The sequence below is a fragment of the Fistularia commersonii genome, chromosome 3 (genome assembly GCF_037954325.1).
Source record: "Fistularia commersonii isolate RoL2024-O1a breed Wild chromosome 3, RoL_Fcom_v1.0, whole genome shotgun sequence".
NCBI lineage: Eukaryota > Metazoa > Chordata > Actinopteri > Syngnathiformes > Fistulariidae > Fistularia > Fistularia commersonii.
Window position 1 is genome coordinate 3,324,152 of NC_141286.1, and position 13,526 is coordinate 3,337,677.

The 13,526-nt window shown below is 40.1% G+C and overlaps 1 protein-coding gene across 10 annotated transcripts in view; it reads left to right on the forward strand.

Annotated features, from left to right (window-relative positions):
• Window positions 1-13,526, forward strand: part of phldb1b (pleckstrin homology-like domain, family B, member 1b) — a 127,707-nt gene that overhangs the window by 13,150 nt on the left and 101,031 nt on the right. The window contains exon 1 of one of the 10 annotated variants that reach the window (XM_086141609.1): window positions 2,486-2,607. The exons of the other annotated variants lie outside the window; for them this stretch is intronic. The gene's annotated coding sequence lies outside the window, so the exon portion shown is untranslated. Of the gene's footprint in view, window positions 1-2,485; window positions 2,608-13,526 lie in introns of those variants that run through there. 10 annotated transcript variants of the gene reach the window in all.

Genomic DNA, 13,526 nt, shown 5'->3' on the forward strand with positions numbered 1-13,526 from the left:
AGTAGATACTTTTATTTTTTCTTTACAATTATTATACAATTCAATACTTTATTATACATCGCTGCTGTCGTCCTTATGTTTTTTTCTTCCTTCTTTAAGGAAAGAACGGGAGATTCATTAGTTCCGTGATGCCGACCTACAGCCGCATAGCTTTTAGCTTCCCTTAGCATGTCCAGAAGTTTAACTTTATCTGCCATAGATAGCATCTTCCGCTGCCTTTTGGACCCTTTTGTCGGTCCAGAGCGTTTTATCAACATTATGGGTTTTAGAGAAACTCCAAATTGCAAGAGAATTTGCACGTACGTCATGTAAATTCGGCAAGCTGTTTTACGTACGTGTACATATTAAACCGCAACGTTATCGACGCACAGGTAGAGAAGAAGCGGAGTGACTTTTTTAGCCAATCAGAATGCAGAACACGATGCACCATGCAAATCCGTGAAGTAAGAAAAGTAAACCGCGTCACAGCGAGGGATCGCTGTATAGGAAATTAAAAATATAGATATGGAGACTCACAACCATTCAATCTTTCATTCACACGTCTGCGCAATTTAAGGTCTTCAATGAACTTACTGCATATTTTTGGACGGTGGGAGGAAACCGGAGAAGCCGGAGGAAATGCAAACTTCACACTTTCCTGTCGGGATCAAACCGGGGACCTTCTCGCTGTGAGGCGGAAACACTTACCGCGGCCAAAAGCTCCGCCAACCTTATTTAACATCCATATAGTTTGTTATTACCCCGAGTTACGCGGTGCATTCGATCAAAACACAATTGGACAATATGGCTGAGAGAACACTGAAGTTACACCCACGGCAGCATGGAAAATATTTCACCGCTCTCCGAGGAGACGGTATTGTTTGAGAGTCTGGTCTGATTGCCAGAATTTAGAAAAAAAAAAAAAAAAAAGAAGCCAGAGAATTCTGTTTGTTGGGATGAACAATACACAGTAGGAAAAAAAAAAGAAAAAGAAAAAATGATGGTGGTGCTCATGTCTTGTTGAGCTGCATTTTGTAATAACAGTGCATTTTGAAATAAACGTCCAAAATGTAATAACTTTTTCATTTCATTTATTAATAAAGCCGCATTTTGTAATAAACTGCCACAGCGCATTTTGTACTACATTTTGCCGCATTATGTAATAAGTTATTACATATTGAGAAGATTATTACAAAATGCACTTGCAACTTTTTTATTCTCTAGGAAATGTAATAACATGGTACATGCTGTAATAACAATTCTAAAGCATAGTTTATTTGTTAATTGTATTTTATTTTACTTTAAAGTATTTGTAAAAGCTAGGCCTATTCTTAATATCACTGTATTAGCCTAGTAGCGGTACTTAGCAATTACTATCAATACACTATTCAAAGGCTGCATTAACAGAGAATATTTTATAAATTCCATGTTATTACATTTTCTAGAGAATAAAAAAGTTGCAAGTACATTTTGTAATAATCTTCTCAAAATGTAGTAACTTATTACATAATGCGGCAAAATTTAGTACAAAATGCGTTGGGGTAGTTTATTACAAAATGCAGCTTTATTACAAAATGAAATGAAAAAGTTATTACATTTTGGACGTTTATTACAAAATGCGGCTTTATTACAAAATGAAATGAAAAAGTCATTACATTTTGGACGTTTATTACAAAATGCGGCTTTATTACAAAATGAAATGAAAAAGTCATTACATTTTGGACGTTTATTACAAAATGCACTGTTATTACAAAATGCGGCTCAACACCAAGCATGCAGTAAAATGAGAAAAAACAAAATTGATTGTGTTGTATCACAATAACAGATGGCTTAAGCAACATTTTACACGCAACTTTTATGGCGACGTTCTTTTCCCCCATGAGTTTTTATCTTGTGAAAATGCAACATGAGGATTTTTTTTTTTTGATGAATAAATAGTTTCACTGTTACAGCTGAATGGAAGTACGTTTGTCTGAGTAAGTCTAGCAAGAATAGCCTGCGTGAGGAAGTGAATATGTGTGAAAGGTAGCTCGGACTTTAAGGCTATTCCGCAGTAAAAAGTTGCTGGCCGTGTGTATTCCAGCGCTGCAAAGCGTGTTTACACACCATTCCCTTTCCAGGTGAACCTCCCTGCAGGTTTGCATCAATAACACAGGACTTCTTTATCCAGAAGAATGGCCGCCTTGTGCGTCCCAGTCCAGGGGTGAGGCAGAAAGGACGGGAAAGCTGGGGAGAGCGAGGGTACATGGTTTCAAGAAGCTTGTGTGTGTGTGTGTGTGTGTGTGTGAGAGAGAGAGAGAGAGAGTGTGTGAACATGTGAGTCAAGAGGGAGTGAGAGGGCGGAGACCGGCAGCAGCCAGACAGTGTGTGTCAGCACAGTGTCGGCCACATGGCTTTAGTCCAGTGTGTTTTGACAGCGAGAGACAGAGTGTGTGTCTGCGTGAAGAAGAGAGCCTGAGAGGGAGGACGCCGAAAAAAAAAAACAACAACTTATTGGATGTTTCGCTTTTTTTTTTTTTTTTCTGTTTTTTAATTTTGTGACACCAGCTGAAGTTCAGTTTCCCAGCTGCGCAGCAGTTCCTGTGGTCCCGTCACACACGAACACACACACACACACGTCTCAATCAGGTAAAATAGAAGTCTGTGTGTGTGTATGAGTGGGTGAGTGTGTGTAATTTTTAATCTCTGTCATTGACTTACCATGGCGCCTGATTTTCAGAGATTTTTTTCTCAAGATATTGAGTCAAAAATCGTGTTGGATGATTTTTCAGGAGAGTTTGACACTAAAAGGCCTGTTTTAACATGAATTAATGGAAATGGATTGCACTGAGTTTCAATTATGTGATGATCCTTGTTTTTTTTTTCAGTTTTTGAGCTCTAAATTCACTCCAGGAATTCAATTTTATCCTTTTTTCAGTGTTGGATTACAGTTGAAAGCAGGTTAAGTAAGTCACTCGTCATGGAAACTGAAAGAACTTCTTCTGCTACTTCTTTGCACGATAGTGACCAAATATTAGCCGGCAAAATGAACTGTAATACCAGAACACAACTTGTTGTTCGGGGGGGAAACTTACACGTAGTACCTTGAATTTACAGGGAGGTAGACGCCATCCTGTTGGAAAGGCCAGGAGAACATCTTTCCTGAAGAGTGATTTTGAACGACTGTGCGTTTCTCAGGGGAATGAGTGTTTCTGGGTATTCAGACACAGTTGCGTTGTTTGCGTCGGTGAGGATCGGGGAGGCCGATCGGTAATCAGTGACGACAAATCAAAACGATTTTGAGAAAATGACTTTTTTTTTTTGGTTAATGATATGCACACATCTAGCGGGCTCTCAGCTTGATGGCACTGGCGACCTCGGTTCTCGGGTCGTGTTGTTTTTTTTGGACGGACGGCCGCATCCGTAGTACGTCCAAGATACGAAAACGCGGCGAATCGACTCCATGTACGGTGACGAAACAAAACGCTATAACCCGTCGGCATGTTTAGAACACCGTCAAAAAATGTTTGCGACGACATGATTCGTGACATAGACACCGACATCAACATTTTAAAACGACCATTTGTGTCAACAAACTCCCGGCAAATTCTGCACTTTGTAATTTCTCTTCGATTTATGAGTCTCTTCCATTTCTTTTGAAGCCATAATCTCAAGGTTGCTTGTAAGTGTGGGGTCTAGGGTACCTTGAAACCCCGAAATGACTGTCGTTCTCACGCTGATATCTCTTTTGCTTGACCTTGACGAACGAATGTCGGACTTTGAAACTGGAAATTATGTGTTATGCAAGATTTTTCTTCTTTGTCTTCCCCCGCTTTTGTATTTACTAACTACACGGCGCTCGTGCCAAAGGGAATGATACTAATAGTGGTGTGTTCTGTATAACTGCACAGCGATGGTTACCTTAGTAAGAACATCGAGGACAACCTGACGGGTTTCGATCGGTTTTAAACGAGTCCTCCACAAGTACAAACCACATAAGGCTAGATCCATGGTAATGTACACTATAATTTGGACATAGAGTTACTGTACCTGGTAAGAAAGCAGCAAAGGCAGAGTATGTCAGTCTTCCCACCCTCCTGAAACACAGGCTGCTTTATGGTGAGCGCGAGAGAGACTCATACAAGGTTTGTTGTTCGAACCGCCCGACCAAAACCAGAGCTGGGATACTTTTGGGCTGCCTGGCAGTGAAACGGTTCCCAGACCGTAGCAACTCTCCAGCCACTGATAATAAATCCTTTGTTACGTGAGCTCATTCTGTTAAGAGTAAAATCAGGCCAACAAAGAGGCACTTTATACGACCCCCCCGACCCTTCTTACTTCCCTGCTTTGGGTTTCGATGCTTCCCCTCGGTGCACGCGGTCCTTCACCTCCGCCGTCAGTGATCGTTCTGACCTTGAACGATCAGACACGCGATATTTCCTGGAGTCATTTCTTGAATATCCTCCCCAGAGGACCATAACAGGCTTATAAATTCACCGTGTCATGGCTACTTAGTGTAAGACCCATGGGAAATGAGTGTATATATCGAGGAAATTAGCAAAAGCCGGCGCTTGTTGGTCGGTAATTTGGAGTGGATGCCGGAGCATTGTTACGTGTTGGCAATTGACACAATAGCCACTCAATTACAACCGCAGGGCCTGGATGGTGGATTATGTATCAGTGGTGTGAAACCGTATGAATGATAATTGCTGTCCATGTGTAAACTGGAGATGGTGTGTTGTACCGATTGCGTTTATGTATTTTCCGTCATGTTAATGGTTTGTGTTCGACATAAATTGAAGGAATAATCTTCGCCTCGAGCGAGGGAATTATGCCGAATTGGCCTGACGGGACTGACTCCGCTAAAAGGCAGGAGCGACGTTTCAAGGAAAAGCAAAGGTTGCTGATGTAAGCAGGTATAACGCTTGGGATGAAGTTGGCATCGATGTATGAACTCGACGATAGGACTGTTACGGAAAACGTTTGAACCCAAAATAACGTTAATAATCATAGGTTTAGGGATCCACCTCCACAAAGTATGATGTTTGCAGATGACATTGTGATCTGGGAGAAGGTGGAGGAAAAGCTCGGGAGGCGGAGGTTTACACCGGAAAGCAGAGGAATGGAAGTTAGTCGTAGCAAGACGTGATACATGTGTGTGAACAAGAGGGACCGGGAGGTGAAAGGGAGGCTACAGGGAGCAGAGATAAAGAAGGATTTTAAGTGGTTGGTGTCAAAAGTTCAGAGAATGTGTAAAAGAAGTGAAGAAACGTGTGCAAGCGGGTTGGAACGGCTAGAAAAAAAAACTGCTGGGTGTGTCGTAAAAGCCAGGAGGTCTCGTGTACGACCAAAGTAGACACTTATGGATGGAGTGAAAGAGAAGGTGAAGTTCGTGAGTGTGAGAAGGGGAAGACGATTTCGCTGAACCTCCTGAAGGCGGCAGCCGAAAGCTAAGAAGACCTTTGACTTCGACAAAGACATGAAAAAGGTCTGATCCAAGGCTGAGGTTTAAGGCTTTAACATCCAACTCTGGGAATGATTGGCACAATCAGAAACATCTTTAATTTTTAGTATATATGTATATATACTGTATTTTCACGACCATAAGGCGCACCGCACTAAAAGGCGCAGTCTCAGTTATGTGTGCCATTATTGTATTTAACTCACACATATAAGGCGCACCTGATTATAAGGCGCACCTGATTATAAGGCGCGGGTTTTATATACAATCCACGCTCACACTTTAACGTTCTCATGGTGTCCTCTACTACGTCCGCCTTACAACAGCAACACACAGGGCGCACATTTTGAAGAAAATCTTAGACTTTTACGTGCGCCTTATAGTCGTGAAAATACGGTATAATACACATCTTCATACTTCTTCATATGGGTTTATACAGGATGTGAATTTAAATCGTGACCAGCTGACGCGATGAACCGAAATATGCAACAGCAAAACGTTAAAAAAAGCTGCTCCTCTCATTCTGACGCTACGATGGGTCATATTTAGCTCAGCCCGCTGTGCTGTTTACACCAAAAGCAATGCAATCTGGTCCTCTGTCTGCAACTCATGCACTTGCAAACACACACACACACACACACACACACACACGGTATAGAAACTGGGATATGACCTTTGCAGATTTCTGCTCTTCTTTCCTCTTTCCATCATTTCCTGCCCTCATTGTCTCCGTCCTTCATCCCCACAAAGCCTTCGGGTGAACAGTCGATCCCAAAACAGAGATATAATCATTCTCAGGCTTCACTTTGCCTAAATTCCCAGAAACCCGGTTCCTCGATCTCATCCCGTCACATTCACACTTTAAGATTAGCATGTTTTAAATGTCTCTGTATAAAAGGTTCCTTCATTTAAGGGACAGAAAACAGTGTAAGATTTCTTCTACGCCTTTGTTTTCAGAGTTCTGGTGACCCAGGGAGCGGCAAACGCTACCCAGGGATATGTGGCACAAACTGGTTGATTTATTAGATTTAACAAGGACACCTCTCAGAGAGAGTTGAAGGTCCAAAGTCCCTGGAAAAAGCGGGTTCTAGAAACGCTGTTTAAGGACTGCAGTCAGGAAACTATGATATCTTCGTCGGCAGCAATCTGCTCCCCGCTCCCGACCTTGCAATAAGACACAGATGCACCCTTGTCTTTCCCCTTTAGCTTGCTCAGGTAGCAGCTTCAATATCTGCTTTAATTCAGATATTTCTAAATTTGAGAGCTCTAATTTGATTTTTAAAAACGATATTCATCGCAGGCCATTTACTGGTTTATCTTTATCCTATCAAGCGATTAAAAAAAAATATTTCAAGGTTTGAACCGCATTAGGAAAAGATACGGGGTTTCTCGGCCTCACGGCGGTATTTTGATTCATTTTTAAAACTCGAGCCAAAATAACTTCAATAATTACAGCTCAGGAAAATGTGAATGAATCAAAACGTCCTGCTTTAGAAGTGAATAGAGTCCTTGTTCACTTACAGCACAATTTACAACATGGAGCCAAGACTAAAGGATGTGCTGTGGTTACACACACACACACACACACACACACACACACACACCACACAAATCAGTGTTTACCTCCAGGGGTTGTCACGGTAACAGAGGATTTGGCAATCTGGTACAGAATGATCTCATGGTGTTTGGCTGATGCCCTCTCATTGTCACCCGGCCCACTTGGCCCACTTGGACTCAAACACCCACCCACACACACACACACACACACACACACACACACACACACACACACAAGCAGTGTCAATCCAGCTATTTGAATGGAATATCTGCAACCACAATGGTACTCTATAAGTAGGCGAGTGTGACATCAATGATGGAAATGGTTACAACTACAAGCATTACTGAAAATATATAAATAGCACAATATTGAATGTTCTTTCTCCGTTACTATGCATCACTTTTTTTGTTGGAATGTGCTTCCATCTGTCAGGCATGTAATAGCATCAGATACCCATTTATATAGCCAGTTGGAATCAAATGCTGCAACACGGCATAATAACTTCTTTTAGCTTTTTTAAATTGAATTTTGAGCCACACGTGTAACAGGCCACTAAACAGTAACCTTATTGGGAACCATTAAGATGTGAAAAAAGAAAGTAGACAGTTCATTTTTTTTAATTTTTTTTTTTAAAGTTACCCTTTTCACCAAGCACACGCAAAATCTCACCGGAATTTGAACGTTATACCGAATTTCTTGACCAACTATAAGAGCAAAGTGTGCCGTTGACACGCAAGTGTTATTTTGACATGTTGATGGGAAATCTTGCGGCATGTAGCACTCGCGTCCATCTCCAGGGGCCTCCCTTCTTTGTCTTATATTCATATTCATAATTGTAATGCTAATATTAGCCACCGTTTAGTTATTTTATCCCATAGCAACCTGGCTCCATCAATTGATTGGCATGTTATCGCGCTAACTGCAGCATATAAATGATCAAACCGAGAGTTTGTGCAAGTCCCCTATACTGCGTACAACTACAAAATATCAAATGCCGGGACCCCAGTTCCGATCTTTAGCTTTAGTTTTTTCGTTTTCCCCACCATCACTCCCCAGCAACAACCCCGTAACACACTTCCGCTCTCTGTTCATGCTTCAAAATAATCGTTCAAGGTATCTGTAACTGTGGTTACAACTTATAATAGGAACAAGTCCAGAAAGATATGTTACAAATGTATTGGCCTTTTTCCATTAGCCCCTCTTAGCAACATTTAGCGATGTGATATTTGAAGTAAAGCAAGCCGAAAGTGCATCAATACTTATTAACCGTATCAATGAGCAGATGTTAGCCCAATCTAAACCCATAATAAGCGAATTATTAACCAGCCCCATCTCGGAATAAATCTGTCACGGGTGTTGTTTTAGCGAGATTTAGTGCATTTCAACAGTGACGTATTGGACAAAGGAATAAGATAAAGTTATTATCATCACTAAACAATGATATCCAATGTCATATTGTTGAGATAGGTGATCTCATTAGTTTTATTTGAGTTTACATTTTAGTTTACATCAGGGGTGTCAAACTCACATACACAGTGGGCCAAAATTTAAATTGGGACAAAGTCACAGGCCAACATTGAAATTTATTGAAAAAAAAATCATCCTCCAGATATAACGAGGAACCTTTTCATACGGACCCAAATAGGGAACAAGCATAGCTTCATACTATACAATATATAACTTAATATTGCACACATGCAAAATCCTGTTTTCTGCCTGAGTCGCAGGGTGCCAGTATTAGCATAATACTGCATATGACTACTGTACACAGAGGAAGGGCGATTTATGGGTCCTGTTGTGATTTTTGTACCAAAACACCAGCAGAAAATTCTGGGATTTGTAGAATTAGCCATACATGCACTGCAGACTATACCGGCAGGTCAGCTCTAATAGTCCTTTGGTTTGGCTTTGGGGGCCAAAATTTGATTACAGTGCGGGCCAAATTTGGCCCGTAAGCCAGAGATTGACACCTATATTTTACATATTAAGATATATTGTCTTTGTATTTGCTCTCAGGAAATATATGACACTTTATAACAAAGTTTGGGACGTGTTTTAGCTTTTGCAACTGTTCAGCTAACTCGATGGTAGTTTTTACGCTAGTCTTGTTTTCGTATATATTTTCCCTCACTCTGCGTAGGATATGTCGATGTCGATTCCCGAAGCTGTGAAGATGAAAATAAAGGACGATTCAAACAAGGCAAACTTACGCATTCCTTCCAAAACATGAGAGACGAAGAAACTGTAAACCTAAACGCAACACATATTCCGGGCGATTGCATTCATATAATAGGACGGATGGAAAAGGTTTCTATTTCACCATACAAGCAAGTGTGTGTTCCATCAGTGAACGTGGTCTCCATTGATCGCCGTGTGCAGTAAGTGTTTCCAGGAGCCGCTGAGTGTTCGGGATCACTTTCCATGAGTCAAAGGGATATCCCACGTTGCCTACAGCATTATTTCCCTTCCCTCCCCTGCTGCCCAGTCACACCCTTTTCTTCCTCTAACCTCCAGTAATGTTCCTTCCCACAACTCCCACAGCTGGGTTGGGGGAGCGTTAGATATGGACTGGGGTGGATGAAGGAGCTGAAAGTGAAGAAGGGAATAACAAGGAAGACGCAAAGAGAGCAGAGTGAGAGTCACCGCGAATGCATGTGTGCGGGTGAATGCATGGAGTTTGATTGTATTGCGATCTGAATCACGTATTGTAATTTATCCGAAGATCCTTTGGGGAAAAAAAAAAACAAAACAAAACAAAAAAAACACCTTGAATCCCATTTGAAGCAATAGGTAGGTCTTAAATTTATCTGAGTTGTCTAGCATTTTATTTTGTAAAAATTGTTAAAATTGCCCAATTATATCATTTGGTGTATCTTTAGTAAGGGTTTTAAGGGGATATATTATTGCTGTTTTTGGTTGTTTCTTGCCTTTTGTATTTATTACAATATTCTTATGGTCCAAAGTCACTAAACTGTTGCCAAACATCAGTTAGAATCAGCAAAAAAAACACCTGAAAAAGAATTAATATTCAAGTATGTAATCTTTTGGATGAATCGTTGATAATTAATGACTGTAAACAAAACATCATTCGTCGAAGTGATCTTAGGTTTTAATTGCATTTCATTTTTTGAGTCACATGTGTGTCACACAGGCGTGCATTTCTTAATGGCTAATTTCTTGATGCTTCGTTGTGTGTCCTGTTTCACATGTTTTATATGATACACAACATTTTTTCAATTTTACCACATTTTTATAATCAATTATGTTCCATTCAAATACACAATTTCCAACAGTATTTCAATTCAGTGTCAATTCAGGACACTGTATTCATAATAATTCAATGTTCCTACGGCAGCAAATCCATGATTCAGCGAGATCATATTATATATCTTTTTCATTTCATGCTGTGCTTTTGCCCATAGTTACAAATTTCGAGCTTTCGTTGGCCCAAATAACATAACATAAACTTTAAACATTGCTTATCACTGCAAGTGCAATCACACAGTTCATTTAGCTCCTTCATTTTGCATTTACATGATTTATTATACATAATCGCTTCTGTAAAAGTGAAAAATGCTATTTTAAAATGCACAGAGCACGTCTCAAAAGTGTTGTAAACATCACTGGAGGTCAAAGTTGGATGACAAATGAGTCACAGCTGTATCTCAGCATGGCGGATCACAGTGGTTTCTCTCATTCGAGCCCGGAGCTTCCATTCTTCTGTCGGAGTCAATAATCTAATAATGACGAAGCCTTTGCTCTGCAGAGCTGCCGCTCTCCGGTTTCACACGTCTTTTGCCGCTCTGTCTGGGTTGTTTCGGACGCTGTGACCCGCGTTCATGTCGATCCCGTGAACCCGTCCCGGCGAGTCATTTCGCCCGTGGGTGTTTCAACAGACGTGAAGGTATTCGCTCAATTTCCTCAGCTGGTTGTCCGTCTTCCGGCCTCCGACCGGCGTTCAGCTGATCCCCGGGCATCAGCCGCAGCGGCGCACGGATGAAGGTTTTTATTAGTTTGGTCACTGAGATCCAACACATTTTCCCACATGAGAGTGGTATATCCATTTTCCCCGCATTGACGGCTTCACTGTCATAAGTTTGTTGTTTATATTTAGCGGATTTGCCACTTAAGCCCCCTAAATTTGTTAGAGGTCTCCGTGTGGTTAAAGGATGAAGTTCAGGTAGCTCGCTGAATTCCATGGACGTTGTGGCTAAAGTGCAAAGAGTTGCAGTATCTAGTATAATTGGTTGTTACTAGTTTATCTTATAATTGTATATACAATGGTTACATCATGAGCGTGACTGTATTGTATAATATACATATAAATGTATATTAATTCTGCACATTTTTTGAATTTCCCTGATGGTATCTATCTATCTATCTTACTATATATACGTTTTCTTTTTTTTCCCCAAAACATCTAGTGATATCCGTTACTGAATCATATTGTTTTTGATGTACACTGCTCAAAAAAATAAAGGGAACACTTAAAAAACACATCTTAGATCTAAATGAATGAAATATTCTTATGAAATACTTTGCTCTTTACACAGTTGAATGTGCTGACAACAAAATCACACAAAAATGATCAATGGAAAGCAATTGTATCAACCCATGGAGGTCTGGATTAGGAATCACACTCCAAATTAAAGTGTAAAAACAAACTCCAGGCTGATCCAACTTTGATGTAATGTCCTTAAAACAAGTCCAAATGAATCTGTGTTGCTTCCTGAGTGGACACTATGATTTCACAGAAGTGTGATTGACTTGGAGTTACATTGTGTTGTTTAAGTGTTCCCTTTATTTTTTTGAGCAGTATGGTTCTGCATGATGGATGCACAGAAACTCAATCTGATCATCATTTTGGAATATAGAGAAATTCTCATGGGTTGAAAATGACAGAAGGTTTCAACCCAAAAACAATCCCCAGTTAACCCCTTTATATGTTGATATTTTCTAATTATTAAAAAATTAATCATATTTTAGTTGTCCCCTCCCCAACTTCTTTGTAATACAGCATAAAAATCTATCTATGCTTGCTTTTGAAAATATTTTTCAAAACCCTTTCTGCCATTTTCATCCGTCCATATCAGTTTGAACGTCCGTCAGCTTTTCAGGAAATTATGCGCTTTATCCCGAGAAGCCGTTCCACCAAAGAGAATTTAAAGTTAGTTGGATATAGCAGAGGAATGGGAGTGTGTGTGAGTGTGTGTGTGTGTGTGTGTGTGCTTGTGGGTTATGAGTATGACGTCTCCAGTGAGCTCCAGTCTGGCGGTTCTGTGTTTCTTCACGCTATGAGATGACGAGGAACATGCACGGGGTGTCACTCGGTACAGATAAGATGCACGGCTCTTATTCAGACACAAAAGTTCCTGCAAAACAAAAATCAGTTCAGACAAAGTGACGCACAAATTCATGAGTCACAAAATGCAGATGGAGCAAGTGTGTTTGGACGGTGCGTCATCGCCCTTAGGGATCACTACTTTATTTTGATTTGTTTTTTTTTACTGCCCCGTGTCATAAACCTTTTGCAATGTTCTTTTTTTCGCGTGTGTCATCTGAAGGTTTATTTTACAAAAGTGGCATTTTGTGTTGTATTTTTGGAAAAACCAGGGGGGGGGGGCTTTGTCAAAATGATGAATATGTTCTCTCACTTGTTGGAAAACTTGAGGTGTTTTTTGATTTATCACAAAAAAATTTTCATTTGTTAATCGGATGAGTGCTGAATTGTTCATCATATTCATCATTAGTTGTCGGTTAAACATGCAACCATTAACACGCCATGTGGAGCTGGATTTCATAGATGAATTGATTCACTTTTAGCCTTCTTATGGTTTCTTGATGCTGGGAAGATTTGTTTTTTATAACTTTATCACACAATTTGTCATGAAAAAACAAGAATTAAGCAAGAAATAACTCAGCAGACTTTCAGTAACCACTTAAGATTTATTAATAGATCGGGGAAGAAAATGCCATGACTTTTCTCTGTTTGTTTAAAAGCTGTAGTATGTCAAAGTAGAACTTGTGTATATATAAAATCCCATGAACAATCCCCCTCATTACTGATTAAAATGAGAACTTTTGTGGAAATGATTTTATTGAAATGATGAAAATCATATTCAATACATAACAGCCTTGTAGGATCCATGCTGATGCTTTAAAAAAAAAAAAAATAGCACCAGTTGGGCCTCTTTCATTTACCATGAATTACACATTTACTGCATTTCCACGGACCGTCCATCTGTATTATGTTAGTTTGTTAAAAATGTGCCCTGACATTTTTGCCAATATTATTGGACACATATTATTTGGACACACAAACACACTATTAGCACAGGTTTCACACTGTTCTGATTGATTCTGATGTGCTCTGTAATGGTTGGGTGTCACTGTCCATTTTAGCTGCCGTCACAAGATGAGATCAATACATTTTTGACAGTCTGACTACATTGCGGAAAAAAATTTGAACGGAAAAAAACAAAAGTGCCACATGCTTAAAACTTGAACTGCTGCCGGAATAGATAGTTTGTTTGTGTTGTCGTTGTGTCC